At 36.4% G+C, this 24892-nt stretch overlaps 1 long non-coding RNA gene across 1 annotated transcript in view; it reads right to left on the reverse strand.

Moving 5' to 3' along the window:
* Positions 1-11992: 11992 nt before the first annotated feature.
* Positions 11993-24892, reverse strand: part of LOC119865136 — a 56881-nt gene continuing 43981 nt past the window's right edge. Inside the window, exon 3 of the long non-coding RNA XR_005376027.1 lies at positions 11993-14363. This is a non-coding gene — a long non-coding RNA (uncharacterized LOC119865136). The remainder of the gene's footprint in view (positions 14364-24892) is intronic.

The following is a 24892-nucleotide window of genomic DNA, read 5'->3' on the forward strand; positions in this document are numbered from 1 at the left end:
ATGATCAGGAGTTACTACTTTAGATTCTTCAGCATAAAAATAATTTGAAATCTTGAGAGTGGATAAAACTACCTAGTGTGATGAGGGATGCATCTAGAACAGAACACTAGGAACATGTGTTTTTACAAATTTCTGTTTTAGATACTGAAGATACAAAAGAGAACAATACAGACATAGATTTTGTTTTCCTGGAGTTCTCAAGATAGGTAGAGAAGAAATGTTTAAAGGGGTATCTAAAAAGTCATTCTACCTGAAAATCATAATCAAAATTGTGGTGCCTTTGCTACCCAAATTAAGTAAACAATGTCCTTCTAAAAAGATGCCTTTTTACATGCTAGTTATACGTATACCTCAGTTTATCTCAGGTATGTATACACCTCAGTTTGTGGCATCACAAAACCTGAAAAACAGAAATATGAAATGAAATGAAATGAAATGAGTGCCCATACTCAGGTGCTCTGTTGTATACTTGATCAATTTTATCTTCCATGATCAATTTCATTGTAAGGATATCCATATTATTACACCTTTTGATTTAGGTGTTACTAAGATGTTCAATTTATAAGTGGTAAATAGAATCTTAAAGATATTCAGTGATTTTCCTATTGTTATTTATCTAGTATTTAAAGGAAACAAAAAAATATTTGCTCTTCCAAAAGCAAATATGGTAATTTTTCATTAGGCCATATTACTTCACTATTTAAATTAAGGAAGCCAATATTGAGGATATTTAAGTTGACTCTTTATCATATTTGAAAAGAAGCAATATAGAAATGGAGATGTTTACACATTTCCCAGTTAGGAGACATTGTGAGGGAAACTCGTTGAGCTATTTCTCAAAACCATGGGGGATTTTTAAATATCTCTCATTTTATTTTTGAGTCTGCATCTCTTCTCGCTGATTCGCTTTGAAGAGAGAAAAATCAGTGAGCTCATTGTTTGGAGAGTTAATGGAGTGTAGATGGATTCAATGACACGTGTCTATAGGCTGTGCTCCTGCCTTTGTCTTTGTATGGCTCCCTGTACTTGGCTTGCCTCTCCACACAAAAAAGCAAACAGACCCCAAGTAGATTCTGTATATATGTTTATATTGCAGAATGCAGATCTCTAAATGAGCTGTCTTTTGCAAGGATAACAGATAATAATGGCTTCACTGTTTGAATCTGAATTTTTCCCAATAAAATTTGGGGATCAATAAAGAAGTAGAGGAAATATTTCTTTGTGACTCCTTATTATTACATCAACTTTTGTGAGCCACAATCTGTGGACTGAACCTAATGAAAAGCAGAGCCAGGAAGCTTCTAGAAATTGGCAGGATCTGATGATCCAACGTGGAGAATAGGGATTGTAATGTGTGCATGTGTGGGGGCGGGGGAGGAAGGAGACTCCTGGAAGTGCCCAAATCTGAACAGCAGGGCTGCATTTTGTAAGTAAGTTCACCTACCAAAAATGACTTACAGTAAGGGATAATGCCATTTTAGTTCCTAAATTAAAACCTCAATGGTTTAATGTGATGAAGAGACTATCACATAGCATATTGGATACGTATTTAGAAAGATCTACTAACTTCACTAAGTAACCTCTCCATAGCCGCATCTAGTGATTTCTAGAACATACTGTGAGGAGGTTGAACAAGAATGACCTTCGAAGTCAGACAAAAATTCGACCCTAGATCTACCACCATAGGCTAAGTGACCATAGGTAGTTAACTTAAGCCCTCTGAGCCTCATTTCCTATAGGAAAATGAGAAGTAAACTTCCAATAAATCTGATGCTTGGCAGATAACCCCCTAATTTTATTGCCTTAAGGTAACAGAAGTTTTTGTTTTACTCACTTAAGAATCTAACATGGGTATCCTTGCTTGGGCAGCATTCTTGACCACTTGTTCTAGAAATGGCGACGCAGTGACTCAGCTTCCTTCCATCTGGGAGCTCTGCCCTCCCCTACATTCTTGAAGGCCTCTCTACTCAGCTGGTAGATAGAAATAAGCACTGAAGGTGGTACTTTGGAAGATTTCGTAGGTTTGACTAGAACGGGCCAACACTACTTCTCTCCATATTCCACTGGACAGAATTTAGTCCCCAAATGATGCCTAATTTGGGAGGCTGGGAAAGATTATCTAATCGCCCAGCAAGAAAAATGCTGGCCTCAGGGTGAAGCAGGCAAGATGCCTGGGAAGCAAGTTTCGGGAGCCATTTGCTCCCAACATCAGGCAAGTACAGAGTCTTCCAAGTGCAGGACTAGTACCTGCAAGAATCTGAGAGTGAGCACCTGCTTACAGTTGGCACCCCTAGGCACCGCACTTGCCTGACCCTAGGCCCTCCCAAAGTAAACAGTTTAAGGAGGAAGTAGCTAGCTGCTGCCACCTTTACCTACCTTTCAGGACTACTCCGAAAATAAATAAAGTGTTCAGCACCTGATGCTTATATCAGATATAGAATCATATATCACGTGTAGAAACAAAAATGATTTCTCTTTCTTTTGCATTCTAATAAAGTTGCAATAATTACGCTTCCGCAGTTTAAAGAATCCAAGGCAAATATCTCTAACTGAACGTGTGCCAACTCGGTCATTCTATGTTGTTTTAAAATCTGGATGTTTAAAACTTAAATAACTTAAAAATTCTTGACAGCCTTTCTATCCATTAAAATATTTAGTGGCAGGATATAAACTAGCCCAAACAGTATACAGCCCCAGAGATTTCCTGCAACTTAACTTCTTTGAAAATAAGTTTTGGTCTGTACATCTTGATTTCTTAATAGTTGTTGGACGCACAGCATTTCTCTCAACCACTGCTCCCTTAAAATTCAGTGAGGCATTGTTAGGGCGTGCTTTCCCATAATGAACACATTATAGTAATCGTTACAGAAGAGAAAAGACAAGAATGACTGTGGTGTAATCTTCAAAATGTTTACATGGCTCTAATGTTGGTCATTTTAGGGAAACTGCCAACAGGCTCATGAAGCAGTAAACATGCCTTCTGTATTTAGAGAAGTAGTTTAACTTTCAGGATAGCCAATTCTAACTTCAGTTTATCTTGCTTTATGTACAGAAGAGCTGTTTGAGTTTTGACAGCTTATGAGCAAACCCATTCTACAAAATGTGGCTGTTGATCTGCTATGGAAAGAAGAGGATGTTCTGTGAAAAGGCTGAAACTGAAACTAGTTGCTGTTATGAGTTGATGAAGTTTTTATTGTTAATTAAGTCTGGAAGAGTCTCTTCATCTATGAAGACTACAGAAACCCGAAGTGATGCTGTTGTTTTGCTTTTGCCTTTCTTTGTCTGGAAATTTTGCACTTGCCATTGATTCAATTTATTTGTTCATATAGCAGACATTTATTTATTTATTAGCGGCCTTCTGGGGGCCTAGCAATGCCCTGGCTGGATACAAAGATATATCAGACTGGAATGGACCTTGTCCTGTAGAAGCTTCTGGTTAAGTCAAGGATGTGAATGCATACCTACCTAGCTATGCTCTCTTGTGGGGAATATAAGTGCCATAAAAAAATTTGAGATAAAGTCTCCTCTATATAAGGGAAGTATATGTGGTTTCTTGCAGAGATGGCATTTGAGCTGGAGAAAAACTCAGCCCTTGAATATATAGAGCTGATGGTGCAGTGTTTGGCAGTGTTGACATGGATGGTGCAGAGAAAGAACAAGAGCAAAGATACATTAGTCAAATTCCTCACATTAAGGACTTTTTTCCCTAAGCACACTTAAATTATAATTAATAAGTTTATTTTATTTTTTTAAAGATTTTATTTATTTATTCATGAGAGATACATAGAGAGAGAGAGAGAGAGGCAGAGACACAGGCAGAGGGAGAAGCAGGCTCCATGCAGGGAACCCGACGTGGGACTCGATCCCGGGGCTCCTGGATCACACCCCAGGCTGAAGGCGGTGCTAAACCGCGAAGCCACCCGGGCTGCCTATAATTAATAAGTTTTAAATATATAGTAATTAAGATCACTGATATGTTATAATAGTGTCAAACACAGAGAACTCTTTGTTCTCTTCATAACTACAGGATCAGAACTTCCATGGCCCAACTGCTTCAAGATCAAGTGCTCAGCCTCAGCAAGCACTTGTATTTTTCTGTGTCCTAGAATATTTATTGTATACTTGAATCGATCTGTAACTTGCCTTACTTTGAAGATTATCTCAGACATCATATAAGTTCGTCCTTAAATATTTTAGCATTTATTGCTGAAAGATAAGAACTCTTTATAAATAACAGCCATGTACCATTTTCACATTTCAAACATCAATGGTAATTTCTTTCCTTTTTTTTTTCCCCAATGGTAATTTCTTAATATCATCAAATGTTGGAGAAATAAAATTTCCCCACTAATCCCATACAGATTTTATTGAGATAATTTGCTCAAATTAGGATGCAAGGAAGGTCCACAGATTACTTGGTTGATACATGTCTTACATCTCTTTCACAATACGTATTCCCACTTTGTAAATTAGTTGTTGAAAAAGCAAGAATCCATGGAGTTTCTCACATTTTATATTTTGCTGATTGCACAGGCTATCTGATTGACACAACTCTTAAGAGAGAGGAAACTAAGGAAGTGAGTAGCCACATTCCACTAGCTATTCCCTCCTGTGCTGCAAAATAAGGACTCTTCTACTTTGACATTGTCCTAACAAAGACTCAACTCCTCCCAAACTCAGCCTCCAAGACTATTTCTAGGTTTTTCTAAATATCTCTTAATTCCAGCCTACACTCATTCATTTCTTAAGCTAAAATCACTTTTTATTTTCCAGATCTAATGTCTACATCTTTTCCAGCCCACTCCTGGAGTTTTGCTCTTGCTGTTCAACCTAATGAGTCTTATACTTGGTTCCAGATTCTTCACTTGCCATAGTTTGCTTCCTACCTGATTAAGTCCTACATTCTTATTTGTTTTTGGACCACAAACCCTTCTCAAAATTTTATTTGCTACTATTATGTTTAATTTCAATCTCCTCTTTCCAGTGTAGTTATGGCAGTTCTCAGCTTTGTAACTTCAGTTTCTTCATGAGAATAAAGCACAAATGGGATACACACATTTACATGTACACAAATATGCCATCTATAAGTGATACAAATGTAAATATCACTCCTCCAGGAGTCAAGGCCAGCTTCTTTTTTTTCTAAGATTTTATTTATTTATTCATGACAGACAGAGAGAACCAGAGACAGGCAAAGGGAGAAGCAAGCTCCCTGTAGAGAGCCCAATGTGGGACTCGATCCCAGGACCCAGGATCATGACCTGAGCCAAAGGCAGATGCTTGAGCCATCCAGGTGTCCCAAGCTCATTTTCTTAAAAAAGAAAGGAAAAACTATTATTGCATGTCAATAAAAGAAGATTCAACTTTTTTATTGTCCAGTCCACAGAAAAATTCAAATTCTAAACTCTGAAACCAAACTTTGCAAAACAGAACCTCTTCCAGCTCCCTCCCTCCTCCCCAGTACCTTGAATATGTACCACAAAAATTTATACAGAGGATGGATCTTTTTGTATGTGTATGTGTGTCCTAAGCAAGAGAACAACATCAGCAATGGCTGTGGCTACATGAAAAGAGCTTTCCTATGGTGATTGTGTTTATTAGCTAAGTATTGTGATGAGTTGACTGATACACTTTTGACCAAGAAAATAGATTTTGATTTTTAAAATTAATAAGCACTGTGCTATCATATGGTGTGCTGTACACACATACATGCACACACCACTCTAAATGGAAAGAGAAAGACCTCTTTTTTACAGTCTTACATCTCTTTCAGTTGTTCTGGACCCAGCTGCCTCTCAACTTTTCTCTCTAGGCAACTCTAAGACAGGGTTCTTCAAACTGCAAACCACAGCTCTTTGGTAGCTCATTAAATGACTTTAGTAGCTCGTGATCAATATCTCTTATATTTAAATAGAATAGAAAATAGCCTCTAACACATGCAATAAAGTTACACTTTGATTGTAAAAGCTTTGTTTCAGTTGTGTGTCTGGGTGGTGCGTACGAGTGTTTTCTGGGAGACATATATGTATATAACATATGATATATATTTTAATAAATATAGATATATTTTTTGCTAGAGGCCCAAGTTAAAAAAGTAAGACAGCCTCAGCTCTAGCTTGTTCCTGGATCTTCCCAGGACTGTTATTTTGTCCTCTAAGTGGTACTGGAAGGAGTAGCATTGCTTAATGGTTTTGGAATGGGAGAAGCTTAGCAGATTTCCATTATGGGAGAGAGAAAATTCAAGAAAGTTTGTGGCAAGTAATTTTTTAACACAGCCCTTATTTTTACCTGTATAGTAAAGGAAAGAAAAAGGAAGGTAGAAAGGTAAGAAGAAAAAAGGGAAGTGAAAGAGGAATGATAAGGAAGGATAACAAGATTAAGTCCAAGAAGTAAAATCCAATCACCTAGAATACTTGTATGTGCTTATCTCAGCAGGGCTGATGACCACCACCCTGCAGTATAATAAGGAATTGGCTGAGTTATCCTAAGTATGTGCAGATGATAGGAGAGATGCTTAAAGGATACAGGAGATCTCTGTAAAGATTTGTTTAAAACTTTTTAAGAGTTAGAAATTATACACCAGTACATGTTAACTCCAATATGTATAAATATATTGAAGCATATCATCAGAAAATCAATTTGTAAACACTAAGATCACAGACCAATAACTAACATGAGTTAGAAGAGCAAATTATCAAAGACCAATCTAAAAGGCTTTGCTGACAGAGCAAGACACACTGTAAATAGCAGAAAAGCAATAAATGCAATATATCTCAACCTCAGGATAGCCTTTGATTTTGTCCCATATGACACACTCATCAACAAGCAGAGAAAATATAGCTTAAATCAGTGTTTCTCAAACTGTGCATTGTGACCCCAAAGGTTATCATGAAAAGATACAGGCAGGTCATAGAATTTGCCACTGTATGTCTTCTCCACAGTGGCTGAGTCAGAGGAAGTAGAAAAGGAGAACAGCACAGATTCCTGAGAAGACACGGCTCATTCTAACATTCAGAAAGCTCTCCTACCCCTGCTCCAGCTATTATAGAAATATCCAACCCTGTGACTAGCCAAAGATGAAGGATGGTCTGGTTAAGCCAGACTTCTATGTGTTGAGCAGCACTCTTGATTTCATTGCTCTGTTTCTCAGTTATCAACCACATTAAAAGTATAAAATATATATATACCTAAACACAGATTAATGAGAACTAAATTTTATTAAGTATTTATGATATTCAAAGCACTTCATAAGTATTTAAGATGTGAAGAATTTAATCCATGTAAATATATTTTTATTTAGCAAATAGCAAGTACTACTAATAGCTCACCTAATCCTCACAAGAGCCCTAAGAGATAGGTACTATTATTTACAGAGGAGGAAGCTGAGGCCCTGGAGTGAGGGGTTGGGTGAACTAACTTACCCAAATTACAAACTAATGATTGGCAGGCAATAGGTGATCAAGATTCCAAACCAGGCAGTTGGAATCCAGAGTCTAGACCTTTAACCACCGGACCTATGGTGCTTCTCCAAATGTAGAACAGCAAGCACAGTGCTCTAGATGTAATACACTCCATAGGGGAAAGCTACTGACATAGTTAATTTTATGTATCAACTAGACTGGGCTAAGGGATGCCCCAGGAACTGGTAAAATATTATTTGGGGATATGTCATTGAGGCTCTGAATAGAACAAAATGGCAGATGAAGGGAGAATTCTCTCTCTCTCTCTTTCTCTCTGTGCAAGACATTCATTTTCTCCTGCTCTTGGACATCAGTAATCCTGGTTCTGGCTTTTGAACTTGATCCAAATTTAAGACCATCAGCCCCAGATTCTCAGGCCTTTGGACTGGGACTGAATGACCTTCTTAGTTCTCCAGTAGTTTGAAGGTATCAGATCATGGGACTTCTCGGCTTCCATAATTGCATCAGCCAGTTCCTATTATCAATCTCCTTTCCTACATCCGTATCTCTGTCTCTATCTCTATCCATATATCTTACTGGTTCTGTTTCTCTGGAGAAGTCTAATGCAGCTATTATTAATACTAGTCAGCTCATGGGCTACCCTATATCACCCTAGTTTATAGGTGAAGAAATGGGCATGTGATGAGTTTAAGCACTTTTGTAAAGAGAATAAGATGTGTTGAAATGTATGCAATTAGGCAGAATATTGTGACAATAAACTGCTGAGTTCATTTGCAGGAGAAGGAGAGGAGCATCAGCTCCCAGGCAGTGGTCTTGAGAAAACTGATGGAGTCCTAAAACCAAATGGAAATGAGGGAACTGTCCAAAGACTAAAGTTTTGCTGAGTGGAACCAAGGTTTCAGATGGCTGAAAGAGATCAGGCATTTTTTTGATAGCAGCAATCAAACATTTATAGGATGTTCATCAGAAGAGGTTTCTTTCTTCTTGAAAGAATCTTTAAAGAAGAATAGATGAATTTGGGTGTTTCCCTGAGAAGAAAGCTAATTTGATATTTCAATTGAATTTTAACTTGAAATGTTTTGAATAAAAAGAAGCTTCTCCTACTCAACTTATTTCAATAGAAAGCTGAAAACTTTTGTTATCCTAAATGGATGAAAACATAATTTTAAGCTATCTATACACATTTCTTATATTCTTTAGTGGTAAATTAAATTTACACATTTGCTCTTGAATTTGCCATGTCCTCATTTTCCCCTCTATTCATGCTTATACGCTCCATGTTTGTAGATTTTCAGAGAATTGGGGAAGAAGAATAAAAGCAAGAGCATTCGGGGAGAAATGATTGTTTCTTCCATATGTAGAGGGTTGGTCTGTTCATCACACACAGCCTTGCTGCTCGATTTTGTATGTGACAGATTGTCAAATGAAATGTTTATTCTGCCCTTTTTCATTCTCTCTGTTCATTTGTTATTCTAAAAATAGAACCTTTCAAATAGAATAGCTTTTCTCCACTACAAGAGGTCATTCTTGCTTTTTTTAATGTTCCAATTGTTTTCCTAAATAAGCAAATCAAATATGAAAAGATACAATGCTTCAGAAAAATCTACAAATGTATTTGGGGATAATTTGGATGAGATCAATTCAAAGGAGGCTATGCACAAGTCTACATTTATTTCAGAAAACAAGAATAAATACTGATTAGTTAATATATGTCCTAAATCTTAGTCTCTAATGTCTGAAATTATGCTAAGAGGAGATATAGTAGGTTCTTAATAAATGTTGAGCAAACAGGTGTGTAACCACAAAACCCCTTGAGTTTTGTGTGATGTTTTGTATGGATTCTCATTTAAAGAGAGCCCCTCAACCAAAATGCAAGCAATGTAGTTCATCACTGGCGTATCTCTAAGACTGTTAACAAGAGAAAATGAATTTGGAATATATAGCAAGAGATTTTCAAAATTATCTTTGCTCAGTTCTTTTCTTAATATTTTATACAGTGAACATTTGCCACCTCCAAATCTCTCTCCTCCATTTTCAACCCCCTATCTAAAATTTGCACTCAGGTCCAGACTGTCCATCTCTTTAAACCCCTTGTGTTTCATTTCCTTTTTTATTATCCTCTTCTTCCTTGCAAACAGTTACTCTCCCTTTATTTATTATTGTAGAAAATATATATGATATAAAATTTACCATTTACACCATACACTCGTATGGTGTACATTTCTGTGACACTAAGTACATTCACATCATTGTGCAACTATCACCAACGTCCCATTTTCATCTTCCCAAACTGAATCTCTGTACTCATTAAACAGTAACTCTCCATTCCTCTCTCCTCTCAGCCCCTTGTAACCACCATTCCACTTCCTGTCTCTGTGGCTTTAACTCTCTCAGGTACTTCATGTACATGGAATCATACAATATTTGTCCTTTTGTGATCAGCTTATTTCACCTACCATAATGTCTCCAAACTTCATTCATGTGTCAGAATTTCCTTCCTTCTGAAGCTTGCATAATATTGCATCATATGTAATATTAAATGTATATGCTTCATTTATTTTTTCCATTCATCTGTTCATGCTATTATGAACATAGATATACAAATATCTGTTTGAAATTCTGCTTCCAAGTTCTTTTGGAATTACACTCAGAAGTTCAGTTGCTGTATACTATGGTAACTCTATTTTTTGAGGAATTGTCACAATGTTTTTCTTTTTCAAATAGTTATTTGAATTCTATTGTTTAACATATAGTGTAATATTGGTTTCAGGAGTAGAATTTAGTGATTCATCACTTACATATAACCCAGTGCTCATCACAAGTGCCCTTTTTAATATCCCTCACCCATCATACTGTTTTTCATAGCAGCTGTACCATTTCATATTTTCACCAGCAGTGCACAAGGGTTTCAATTTATCTGTATCTTCATCAGTACCTGCTCTTTTCTGATTTTGGGTTTTGTTTGTTTTGTTTTAAATGCTAGCTGTCCTACTAGGTGTGAAGACTCCAACTTCATATTTTGCATCTGGATATTCCATTTTCCCAACACCATTTGTTGAAAAGATGATCCTTTACCATTGAATTGTCATAGTTCTTTCATTGAAATTCATGACTATATATTCCGCGGTGTCTTCCTGGGTTCTCTTTCCTATTCTGTCAATCTAATCTGTTTGCCTTAATGTCAGTACCACACTGTTTTAGGTACTGTAGCTTTGTGGTAATCAGGAAATATGAGATATGCAACTTTGTTCTTTTTCAAGACTGTCTTGGCTATGTACAGTCCCTTGAGATTCTATGTAAATTTTAGGATGAAATTTTCTATTTCTGCAGAAATCTTTAGATTGCTCTGAGTAGAATTGACATCATTAAGATGTTAATCTGTAAACAGAGGTAATTTCATTTTTCTTCCCAATTTGGATTCCCCTTATTCCTTCTTGCAAAGTGCTCTGGAAAGGACTTCCAGTACTGTGTGGAGTATAAGTGGCAAAAGCAGGCATTTTTGCCTTGTTCCTGACTTAAAGTCTTTTACCACTGAGTATAATGTTGGCTGTGGGTTTTTCATGTATGCATTGGTTATGTCAAGGTAGTACCTTCTATTCCTAGTTTGTTGAGTGCTTTTATTATGAGAAAGTATTGAATTTTGGCAAATTCTTTATCTTCATCCATTGAGATGATCATTTTTTTTCTTTTATATTGTTAACGTGTTGTATTTCATTGACTGATATTTGTATGTTGAATCATCCTTGCATTCTGTGAGTAAATCCCTCTTGCTCATGGTGTATAATCTTTTAGTATACTATTGAATTTGTCTTGCTAGTATTTTGTTAAGAATTTTTGAATCCATGTTCATAAAGGATACTGACCCGTAATGTTCTTCTCTTGTGGTGTTTTTTTTTCAGCTTTGTTTTCAGGGTTATTTTCATTTTTAAATTTAAAAAACTCATTAAAGTTATCTTATTCCTTCAGCTTTTCAGTTTTCATATTACCTGTTAGATACTCACTATTTCTTGGAAGTCCAGCTGGGGAGTTTGGAGTAGGGAGTGGAGTAAGGGATGGAGAATTACCTTTGGCAGGCAAGGGGAGGTTGCAGATTGCAAGCACCTATGATTTAATATCTTTCTTGTATCTTTGTCACAAATGAATTAGTGAACTTAATTGCATTCCATAATTGGAGATAAACCTTCTAAGAAAAACTTTAAGAGGGAATAACAGTGGTTGAAGTTCATCTGAGGAAGTCAATGTTGTCCTAAATTTCTTTTTTTAGTCATGAATTCCCCAAACTATATTTATTAGTATTTTACTTAAATATCTTCAAATATAAAGCTATCCATGAATTATATCCACACACAACTCTTAGAAAAAAAGAATTTTTTCTAAAAGAATTTAGAAATAAAATACAAATTCTACAACACCAAATAGTTCAAATTAAGAATATTACGTGACAAATGATGTTGTTTTTCAAAAACAAAATGTTGGTTCACATGATGCCAGTTGCTACCACAAAAAAAGCACTTTGAGTTCATCATACTTATACTAATATTGATTTTGTTGTGATGACTCAGTTTCCCAACACTTGTCTTTATAGCAATTATTGCAAAAAATATTTATTTACATGACATTCTTTCTGTGATGTTATTTAGACTTCATTTGACTTGTCATATCACTTACATATTTATTCTGCTGTCGTTATTTTTCCATTAACCTAGGGTCACTAAAGCAGTGTTATTAGTGTCTAGTAAACCCAAACTGGAATGTGGACACCAGCACAGTTTGGCAGTAATCTAGTTATAAGGTGGTCATCCAAATAATCCAAGGCATACTGATACTAATTCTTAGATTAGCCTCAAAATTAACATCTCAAATATAAACTTCGAAATAGTGAATTTACAAATCTACCCCCAAATCATTGGAAAAAACTGGTAAAAAGAGATAGACAGTGATTGGGAAAAGGATTGGAAGGAAAGTTGCAGAGAGCAAAAGAATTCAGGGCAAATAAGGATGGGAAGTTTTATGTAGGATTGTTCTTAGCCTTCTCTCCAAGGCAAACAGGGTGTTGCTCTGGTGCTGAGTTGGAGGTGTGGTGAGGCATGGGATTGAGAGGTATTGTGGAAGACAGTATTTGGGGGCAAAAGAATGACGAAGACCAAACTGTTACTTGTAAAGAGGCAAATTGCTCTTCCAAGGACCTGGCAAAGAGGAGAGAGCCAGGGAAGGAGCAAAAGGACTGGGTCCGGATGGAGAAGCCAGTTCAGGGAAACCAATGGGAGCTGAGTCTGGAGGTGAAAGCCCAGACAGAGGTGCTGTCATTGTCAATGAGTACCTTGCTGCAGATGGATCTCCAGAGTAAAGAAAGGATGAGAAATGGAAACTGTATCTCTTGGAGACAAGTAGCTTCAACAAACAGAGAAGATAAAAACTTCATCAAGCCGTGACTCTTAGTGAATCTAATATACTGCCACAGAGTGTACAAGGCAACTAGGCCAAAGTAGGAGAGAATGAATAACAGAACATTTTTTTCTGTTTTTTTGCTCCTCGTTGCAGAGTTGTGGGAACATTAACCAGCCACCCACTCTCTCCCAGAAAACCAGGCCTACTCAAAATCCTTTCAATTAATTCATGCACAGTTCATTTAATAAATTGCCAAATTGTCTTATTTTTCCAGGGCATTGCTGGCACTAGGGATGTAACAGTGAAAAAGTCATGGATCCTGCCTTCCTGTGTCCTACAGAAGTCCTCCAGTCTAGTTTTGGTGCAAAAGCTGTAGAACAGTGAGTGTCAGTGGTAAGAGAGCACACTGCAAAGTTAAGTAGAATCCTGAAGACCTATTTGAGAGCCACTGAAGTTTTTTAAGCGGGAAAATAAAATGTCTGGTTTGAACAACCTTAAAAGAATACATTATAGATATGTTCAAATATGATCTTCTCAATAGCCACATAGGATGTGCTATTTTATGTTCCTACTCTAGCTCTGGAGGAAATGTTTCCAGCCACTTTCAATATTTTCCAGGAGTTTCAAATGTAATTACCCAAGGTCCATCAGTTAAGCAAGTGCATGAAGTGGACTGGCTTAATACACTAAGGAGTGGTGGCGATTCTGGTAGAGATAGGCATCTATGGGCAGGGCAGCCATTATTCGGTTCCAACCGAATATTGATATATAAGGCAACTTTGGCAGACACATTGCTTATTTTCCTTACTGCTGCTTTCTTCAAAAATATCCTCAGCCTAATAATCAGAATGATTTAATTCAGGGTTCAGGTGTGTAGTGAAATTTATAGGGAAGCACAGAAGGAACAATGATTTCAATGTTAAAAATATATCTGAATATGAAGCTGAGAATTAATCCTGTGAAGGAGAGTAATATAAACTACCTTTCTACTTAGCCAGGCAAACACTTTCTTGTGCTTCCCTAAATAATAATGTATATGTGCATGTATGTATGTATGTATGTTTGTGTATGTGTGCGTGTGTGTGTGTGTGTGTGTGCTTGTTCATAGAGAAACTAAAATGTTAGAAGGAGGATGGTAGGAAAAAAAATAGGAGAAGGCTGATAATAAGATAAGGGAATAACTACTCCTCTATATCACCTAATATATACTTACATACTTAGGATGATTTATTGGTTGTTGGATATCTGAATGCTCTTCGTGATGTCTTTATAAAAATTAATAGTAAAATTTCATTTTTGTTATAGTTCAGAATGTTAACATTTAGTATTTCCCTTGTGCCTTATAACTTACAAAAACTTTGTTGTCCAACAGGAAAAAGCAAAGTGAATTCGAATTGAAGTCAGATGTTGCAGTCTATACCTCCAGTAACAAGACTCCATTTGCATGACATAAATGGTATCTTTGGAATTTATGTACTCTGAAGGTCCTGCCTACTAATAAGTTGTATAATCTTGGCCAGAATCTTCAGCATCTGGGGTCTTTTCATATCTTATCTGTAAAGAAAAAAAAGTCTGATTCAGGTTAAGAAAAAATATTTAAAACTAGGAAAAAAGGCAAAAAGTTGGACATTATGTCCCTTTCCATTTCATGTTGGGATGGTGTTTAAGAAGTTTTGGCTATTAACTATTTGACTAGATCCCAGTTGAGACTATTGGAAATGTAGAATTTTTTTTAAAGCCACGACATAAAAGCCTATATGGAGGAACTGAGAAATCTAGTTGACTCTATTTTGATGCATCTAGCTTTTTACTGATTGAATTCTTGCATTTTACTCTAAATTGAAGCTGAAAATACTTGCAGTTATTATTTGAATTTGACTTATTTTACAGGCTTTGGCAACATTTTTCTAAGAAACGTGTAAAATAACCTGGAAAAAAAAACACACTTCCATAAAATTTAAGAAAAATCACTAAGGGCATTTGTTTTTGATAAACAATATACACAGCTGGTAGCAATGTTGGCAAGGACACTTGCCAGAGAGCTACATATTTGCCACTACAAACTGTTCTGTTCACCCTTTATCCAGTAACAGCTGGTAAAATGGCATTTAAGAACAGTTTGATTTAATCTAATGAGAAACTAGGCTGCAATGCATGATACTGCCTGCAGAAAATAATTGGACAAACATTGATTTTTTAATGCTGCTATAATAGTTACATTTTCAATAAATAGGAATTTATATGCATATTTATTTGGCAACATTCCTTTCTTCATGAAAGCTAGTGATTGATTCTTAACACACACACGCACACAGGCATGCACACATGTATACATGCAAAATACACATAAATTAACACCCAGCGTCACACATAGACTATAATGCTTTAGTGTTGTTGCCACCAGAGGGGGGAAAACCTATTTGGAATACAATTTTAGATTTTATGGCAATCTTTGAAAGGAGAATTTCCACAGGAAAAAAGCACTGGTTTGGGGAAGATCCAGCAACTATGAGAGCAGGAATCACTAATCAGAGGGGCCTAGGGACCAAATGAGAAAGCCACACTTCCTTGAGTCTCATCACAATGACTGAAGAGAAGGAGTTTCCTGACTCTTCCATATCCCGCCCTGGAAACCTTTGAAAGAGGATGCTTGCACATGCACACTCTTCTCTATTTTTCTTATATATCCTCAATTCCAAATGCTGTATACACTGGCAGAAGAAGAGCTGCCCCTGTGGTATTTCTGTCATGATTTGCTACAGAAAGCACTTGAAACCATAGAAGACCATATCTTGCCAAAATTGGTATCAGGTTTTATTGAAGCACAAGGTTTAAATATTTCATGAACACAGACTATTATATATTTTTTATTTTTTTAAAGATTGTACTTATTTATATGAGAGAGATAGACAGAGTGAGAGAGAGCATGAGCAAGGTGAGGGGCAGACAGAAAAGCAGGCTCCCCGCTGAGCAGGAAGCCTGACATGGGTCTGGATCCCATGCCAACCCAGGTGACCTGAGCCGAAGGCAGATGCTCCACCAACTGAGCCTTTCAGGTGCCCCAAATACAGAGTTTTGGATAATATCCAAGATACTCCATTTTTTTGAAGAACATATATATGTTCTTTGTATATATTCATATATATGTTCATTTGTAAACTTCCTTTTATTGTTCTCTAACTGCTCCATGTATTTTGAAACCTATATTTTATTTTAGGGTGTAACTTTTTTGATGATAAGCTATGATCTCTCAATGAGACTGAATCCATAATAGGTACAATTTGATAATACCTATTTATATAAAAATGGTATGGAGTAAATTTCATTTTCTTATCAGCTTGAGTGAGCATTTCTAGTAGGGAGGGAAACATCTTTGCTGAGAAAATGATTCAGTCCACTGGGAGAGAAGCAGAATCTCATGGACCTGCAGACTTTGATCCTCCTGGGTCATACTTAAGCATGAGAGACTCTAATAAAACTACTATGTATGAGACTCAAGGACCAATGCATTCTCTCCTATGACAAGGAAGGAAAAAAATTTCCTGACAGTGTAACAGGGTCCTGGACAAAGAGAAAGTAGCTGAGCCTTAAAAACTAAGCAGAAGGAGATAAATTAAAAGAAAAATTAAGAAACTCTGAATATGGTCAGAGTGTATATGGTGTCTATCAGGATAGCAAATTGACCAATTGTTCTAGAGTAGTTAGCACACACAGGAAGTAGAAGGAAATATGCTTGAGAGGAGCCAATTTACACATATGTTAAAATCCAGGCACAAATGTGATGGGTGAGAGGGAATCAATAACATTCTTTTAAAGTGGAATGTGTGAAGAAAGGGATACTAACAGGAGATTAATCTGACAGTAGTTTGAGGGATGCTTTGGGGAGGCATGTGGAGGCTAGATGGTCAAGGTGATCATTTCAGAGGCCACTGAAGGAATACAGATTTTAAGTAATTAGAATTTAGGCTCTTGATAATGGAGAGAGTACAGATAAGAGAGATGAATTTGTGCTTCCAGGCCTGGGATTAAGTGGAACTAGACTCCTCTTTTACCCTAAAAAAACAAAAACAAAAGAAAACACTAGATATGTAAAAGAAACATAGTTGTTACATATATATATATATATTTTTTTTTTATGTTAGATTACAAGTAGTACAAACCTAAGATATCTGAGAAACAGAAAGTAAAGGCAGTGTTTCTATAATTGACCTGGATTTCTAACTGGGTAATTTCTTGATTATAATCCAGAGTAATGGTTTCTAAACTAAATTGAGGAAATGGAGATTAAATTGGAGGAATCCCAAACTACTGGAATTTGCAATGCAAAGGGCTAGAGAGCAGCAAGAAAGAGACACGGAGAGACACACAAGAAGAAAGAGATCCTTGTACAGTAATTTTTAGAGCTGATTGCCATGTCTTCTCAGTGTCCTCTGGTCTGTGACAATTTTTCAGTTTTCCCTTGTTTCTCACGACCTTGACAGTCTTAGAAAGTATTTATCAGATATCCCTTAGAATGTACTTCAATCTGAGTTTGTCTGATGATTTTTTCACAATTAGACAAGTTATGTGCCATCATTTTTGAAGGAATTTTTTTGGGAGGTGTAGCAGTCCATTTTAAAGAGATTTCCATGTCTGTTCCCTTTCCAGCTCTTTAAAAGGGTTATTTCATGTTTTCTGGGTCACATAGTTTGAAATGAGGATTCTGAAGAGGTTCTCACCTATGTTGTTCTGTATATGATATGTCTTTTTTCCTATGATTTCTCCCCCATCCCACATCTGGTTCTGTTTTGCTTACCACTGGTTTCAGAAATTTGATTATGATGTAAACTGGTGTGGTTTTGTTTGCATTTTTCTTGCATGAGAATAAAAGTTTGAAAAAAAAAAGCAACTTAGACCTAATTTTTGAAATATATCCACTCCCTCCTTCTGGGCTTCTATTGCATACATGTGACTACACTTGATATTGTACTACAAGTTCCTAATAAGTTAGTAATTCTTTTCTCAATCTTTTTCCCCTCCATGCACTTCATTTTGGATAATTTATATTATGATTTCAAGTTCACTGAATTTTCTTCCAAAGTATCTAATTTTCTGTTAATCCCATACATTTATTTTGTTTCATTTTAGATGTTATTTTTTACATCTAAAAATTTTATTTAGTTTTTTAAAAGCTTCAATTTATCTCATTATCATGTTTTCCTTTAAACTTTTAGCATATTCTGATGGCTCTTTTAATGTTCTTGCATGATTATTTTATCACTCTATCATTTCTGAGTGTTTTTATTTAATGAGTTTTCTCTTAATCATGGTCTCATTTTTCTGCTTCCCCCCAAACTGTTTTTGATTGGATAATAGATATTGTGAATTTTATGTTGTTGAATACTAGATTTTGTGGTCTTCTTTCAGGGTGTTAGACTTTGTTCTACCAGCTATGTTAAGATTAGCCTGAACATTTTGAAGATGGTTTTTAAGCTTTATTAGGGTAGAATAGTTTTATTCTGGGCTATTTTAGTTCTGCTAAGACATGATCCTTCTGGGTTTCTACTGTGCCTTGGTGTTTCATAAGGACTCTATACTCTGCTTGTTGGAATTCAGACTGACAGCCTTTGAGAGAGCTCTAGAAATTACTGAGCTAGGATCACTTGTCAAAACTCCAAACTGTGCACTTAAAATAGGTAATTTTCATTGTATTTATTTGTTCCTTAGTAAGGGTGATTACATAATAAGAACAATAAACAATCCACTGCTTCTAAAAAAATCCTTAATTGAAGAGATACTTTGAAGGAAAATAACCATGAAATGTGAAAGATAAAAAAAATGATTATAGAAATTCAGAAATAGGAAATTTGGGAAAGGAAGATTGATTTGTTAAAAATAATGTGACAATTTCATAAAAATAGGCTGAGTTTTTCTGAAAAAAGTACAAAAGGTACATGTTATTACATAACCCATAAGACAAATGCCAAGATTCCCTCTAGGTTTTAGAAAATTTCAGCACAAACTCCTTTACCTACAACAATGTTGAAGGAGGATAGAAATATACAGTGGTATCCTGAAAATCTGCAAAATGTTAGTGTAACTCCTGAATTAATGAAGCAAAGTACAAAATTTAATGCTATTCTTGCTGATTTTTTTCATTTTCTAAGATTTGATCATTCACACACAGTTTATATGGAAACATTTTCAAATAAGAATGCAAAGAGGAAAATTTCCCACACTGTAGTGAAATATGCACATCAACAGTCAAACAGTTATGGTGTATAACAAAATGATGATGAATACCGTCTTTACGTATACATAAACAAACATGTCTAAACTTCTAAACTTCAGATTTCTAATCTTCACAACAAAACAGAAAAATCAGTTTATTATCCCATTTAAGAGGAAAGAAGAGTGAAGCTGTGAAAAGAGTACAAACTGAAACCAAGAGAAGTATGCACAGGTACCAGTGACCTCTTAGCCAGTCAATCCTGGAATCAAGGTTAAATCCCTTAGCCTTTTTTTTTTTTTTAAGATTTTATTTATTTATTCATGAGAGACATAGAGAGAGAGGCAGAGATATAGGCAGAGGGCGAAGCAGGCTCCCGTTAGGGAGCCTGATGTGGGACTTGATCCCAGGATCCCAGGATCACGACCTGAGCCAAAGGCTCAACTACTGAGCCACCCAGGTGCCCTAAACCACTTGGCCTTGATTGCCTTTCCTCAACTAGTCTGCCAGCTTAAAGCCAACTCTTTCCAGGAACTTACAACAGAAGCCTCTGGCAGAGTTAATCACTCTCACCTGTGGCCCCAAAATATTTTGAGCAGTCTTATTAGTAAACTTTTACTATTCATATGCCTAAGTCTTTTTAATAGACACAGCTCCTTAGAGGTAGGTATTAGGCTTCAGTCATTCATTACATTCACAGCAGGCAGCAGTGTCTGGTACATCTTTAGTGGACAATAAATGACGTTTTAAGTAATGAATACCAAATAATATATAAAAGTGAACACTGAGGAATGTAAGAGGCAGATTTATTTATAATATACAAAATGAAAAAAATAATATACAAAATGATATTAAAAAAGAGAGTATTAAAAACTATGAGGAAAAACTGCATGATACCAACCATCACGGTTCTTGAAACATACTGAAGTCAGTAAATATTTGCTGAATTAGTGGATAACAACACAGTGGTCTTTAATACTAAAGCAAATATTGCTCCATAACTCAGGAGCTGCCAAATAAGGACTTAAAACCCAGTAATTTGAAAACCACTGCATTTGGAGAGATGGACTAAAATATCAAGTTGATATCTTCGTATCTTAACAAACCTAAAGTATCTCCTGCATTTTGACCAGATATTTAAAACAACAAGGTCACTTAGAGGCAAGATTTCTCATTTTATGCCTAAGAATGATAGAGTCCTTAGGGATTAAATTATTCATACAAGAATGCATCCTTTCTAGTTCTGCTTCCAACAATGACTGAGTAACTGATTTTGGACTAGCCCTCTCTTTGTAAGCAAATACAGAAATGGAAAGATACATAAAATAAGAGTTTTCAGGTTTGTATCACAAAATGGTTGTGAACTTTGGTTCCTGACAGAAAAATCATCCAGTTCTAAGCTAAGGGACAACTATCCAACTATAGGAAGAGAGTTGCATTCAGGGTACAGGTAGCAGTCCTGCTGAGCTCAGGAGGTAGAGATCAGAGTATGGGCCAGATGAAGCCTCCCCTGAAGATATACCTGGGGAGGAGTACTTGTGAAGATATAACTGTTCAAAGCCACAGAAGTCCAAATAGGAGTTTCCCAGGCATCGATGTCCGAGGGTTGGATTGTCTATGAGCAGGGCACTTTTCCTGAGGGTTACCAGATAGCAGCTCCTCAGACGTTGAGACTGGAATGAAGATACTAGAGGCTGAGAGTGCTAAGGTGCTGGCAGCACTGAAGCTCTAGTCTTGCCAGAGTGGAGATATAATGCTAACACCTTAGTAGTGGATCTGGCACCCAACTGAGATACCAAAGAGACTGCCTTAGAAATAAGGACCACTCTAAGGAAGACCTACACAAAAACCCACATTAACAGAGCCTAACAAATTCTACAGACAGGAAGTTTAGAGATTGAGTCCTACCGCACTGGAGAGGTTTGAGAAAAAAGTGTTAGCTTTCCCCAGATTCACACTAACAAAGTTTAAAACCAAGCTCACACAAATTCAGGATGATCAGTCAACAATGTGAACTGTTTGGAGAAATGAGAGTAAAACCTCTCTGGTAGAAGATAGCATAATGCTGGATCTGAAAAACATATTACCTGTAGCTTTCAGCATTAGATAAAAATCATTATACGTGAAGACAAAGAGCAAGAACAGGCTTGAGAATTTCAGCCTTGATTCACCCAGTCTCACTGAATGCACTCAGGAACATCCTGAAGTTGCTCCTGGTAGTTATACCCAGAAAGCGGGTAGGCTCATAACCAACATCTCTCCAAAAACTGGGAGGAACCAAGAAGGAAACAAACTCCTTAAAAGTGGCAAAAGAAGTGTCTTAAAGGAACTTAAGGATTTCACTGTGAGTCCTTGAATACTAGGGAGGTTTCCCCTTTATCTAGGAATATACGTTCTGAGCAGCCATCTTCTAGCACTTAAGTTTTTACACCTTTTCCTAATAATAAGTTAGCTGACCTCATCTAATCACATGAGTCCTTTAGAAGTAAAGAGCTTTCTTTAGCTGGTAGCAGAGGGGGAAGTCAGACAGACTGGAAACACAATGTGCATTCACTGGCTTGAAGTTGGATGAGGCTACAAGAAAGTGACTTTAGGAGCTAAGAGTGACTCCTGGTCCATAGCCAGCAAGGAAATGGGGACCTGGGTCCTACCGCAACAAGGAACTGGATTTTGCCAATAACCTGAATGGGCTGGGGACTGGTTTCTTCTCCAGACCCTCAGTTTAAGAGCTTTGTCTGGCTGATATCTTGATGTTGTCCTGGGAACACCTGAAAAAGAGAATCCAGTTGAGGCACCCAGGCTTATGATCTATAGAACTGTAATAATTAATGGGTGTTGTTTAAAGTGTTCAAGTTTGTGATACTTCGTTATAGGAGAATAGAAAACTAATACAGAGAATTCAGCAGATTTAAATGTAAAAAGATGATGATTATATTAAGCTTTATTTTTTAAATCCAGTCTTATTGAGATATAATTGACATATCACAATGTGTGAGTTTAAACTGTATGATGTGATGATTTAATATGTGTATATATTGTGAAATGATTGTCACAATAAGGTTAGTTAACACACCTTTTGAGATCCCTGTGTGGCTCAGTGGTTTAGCACCTGCCTTCAGCCCAGGGCGTGATCCTGGGGTCCTGGGATGAGTCCCACATCAGGCTCCCTGCATGGAGCCTGCTTCTCCCTCTGCCTGTGTCTATGCCTCTCTCTCTCTCTCTCTCTCTCGAATAAATAATTAAAATCTTAAGAAAAACCCCACACCTTTCACATAATTATCACTCTGTGGTGGTGGTAAGAACATTAAGATCTCTTAGTAAGTTCGAAATATACAATACATATTGTTAAGTATAGTAACCATGCTGTACCTTAGATCCCCAGAATATTAAGTTTTAATTCTATTAAAACCCCTTGGAACTTCACAATGCAAGAGAAAGGAAGTGAGAATGGAGAAAATCTCAAAGTTGCAGGTGAAACAAATATCAAAAAAACTAACCCTAGATTAACTGAGTTTACATTGAGTTGAATTAATATTTCCATCACTGCACAGAATAGGGCTTGAAATGGACATTGAATGGAGTTGAGAAAAAGAAAGAAAAAGATTCCTCACCTGATTAACTTGACAGGCCCTCTTCACATTATACCAGTAGAGTAACAGCTATTATTAACATTAATGTTCAAACAAAATATAAAATCGATACTTTTATATTAAAAGCAGATTTAAAAGTTCTTTTCAGTTGATTGTATGTGAAATGTATCACATTTTTATTTTTGGCTATTTCACTTTGGGAAATGAAGAAAAAAACCAAGAATCAATCTGTTTATAGGGACTTGTCATGATCATTTCATGGCAGAAGAGGAGTAAGAATTGTAATAGGTATATTCAGGGTTAAACATTGACTTTTGAATGTAGCTTAAAATATGTAATAATCCGTACAGTTCAGTATGACTTATCCATGTACATATTTTTATTCCCAAGTAAACCATGTCAATGAGTTCACAAAGGATTGCTATTTTAATAAGCCTTTGCTGACAGAGAGGTATCTTGAGAGAGAAGAGAGAGTGGCTTTTTGCCTCGGCTCCTAAAATCACATTGATCTAGTTGTTGGATTGGGAAGGGAGCAGAGGAGATGAAAGTGTTAGGGCCCTGTGTGGTATCTAATCAATGGCAGGCCAGGCTAGCAACAACATTGTTAGTGGCACCCTGCGGAGGGCGGGGACCATCAGTAAAGGGCAAAAGAGTAAAAACTGTAGTAGCACATCACTGAAGCTGTAACAGAGCCAAACTCTAGCCCTGAGGGATGTGAGACCTTTTATAAGTCACTATCTCCTTGTTTAGTATCAGTTTCTTCACTGGTTAAAATAAAGGGAATATACTAAATAGTCTCTAACATCCATTTCAGTTTTCACAATTCACAAGGCAGTTTTTGAGGGCCAGTTTGGCCTCTGAAGCACATTTTTGCCAGTGTAGTTTACTTCATTTACCATCTTCAAACTTCAAAATGACTATCTTCAAGTTTAAGTTTCCAATTAAGCCAACGCTAAGACCCTGAGGACACACGGTTGAACAAAACTGAATCCTGCCCCTTGGAGGCAAGTCGGCTCCATTTTTCCCTCACGGTCTCCAAAAGAATTAGAATTTATCCAACAGTATAGCTGTTGGCAGGGTTCTCAAGAAGTAGTTTGAATATAGCAAAGTGGATATTTAATAAGATGCTTAAATTCCAAGTTGTGTTATTAGCTGAGTCTTCACTTAAGATTTAAACTTCAAAATTACCCATGTTTATTTGGTACAAGGAAACATTCTAGTCAATGGACAGCATGATTCTCTTTTCCTCTTTTACCCTCATAAGTACGTAAGTAAGAAGTACTTTTATCTTGGGAAGGCTGAACGCATAATGGATAGAGATTGTTTCTTTGCATCATTAGGTCCATTTCTGTACTGCTGTGAATCAGGAAGCAACTACACCATCAACATCCAAAGAATAGGTTATCCAGTTGAGGTCATCAGTTGCCACAGTGCAAAGTCTATTAGTGTTGTTGTTGTTGTTGTTGTTTTTTCCTATTAACAGCATTGAGCTTAATTCTACAATTATTCCATGTGAGAAACTCTCACTGAAGTCGATAGATATCTCAGAAGAAATTTGATTACAAGATTTGGTCCATTGAGTAAATGAATGAAATTTGGCTTTTATTAATTTGGAATTTCTCAATTAGGATCTCAACTTCCCAAGCAACTTATAAATATGTTTCTAATTGTGCTTATTTGTACCCAAAATGACAAGGAAAAGAGATTTTTTCCCCTCTTATGGAATGTATCTTTCTTCCTGAGCTGAAAAAAAGTTTTCTGAAATGTTAATTGGAACTAAATTCTCAGACAAGAAAAAGGAATAAAATGACATTATTTCTTCCATTTCACATTAGTAAAATATAAAACACTATACACCTGCAAAAATTGTTCTGTTTCACATGAAGCTTGTGATTATATTTTTCAAGTTTGGTTTGAAAAGCTAAGACATCTGTTTATCCAGTGCATACAGAATAACTCTCATGTCTCCTTATCTCTGAAGATTTCAAAGGCTTTCATTCTGGTTTAAATCCTTTGAAGAAGCAGTAATCAAAGACAAAAATTATCAGAGGTACATTTTTGTTTCCCAAACAATGAAAATAACAACACTCACCCTCCTTGGATTTCAGGCACTAGCATAAAACTTCAAAATTGGAGATTTGCCATTTGAATCAAAAAGTAATATGGATAAATAGGGGCAAAAAAGCCATCTAAGAGAGCATTTTCTCTATTTCACATTATTGCATAAATTTGAATTCAATATGTGAATAATTTAAAAAATACTAGGATGCACAACATCAAACGGC

This window comes from Canis lupus, chromosome 22, assembly GCF_011100685.1.
Source record: "Canis lupus familiaris isolate Mischka breed German Shepherd chromosome 22, alternate assembly UU_Cfam_GSD_1.0, whole genome shotgun sequence".
NCBI classification, from domain to species: domain Eukaryota; kingdom Metazoa; phylum Chordata; class Mammalia; order Carnivora; family Canidae; genus Canis; species Canis lupus.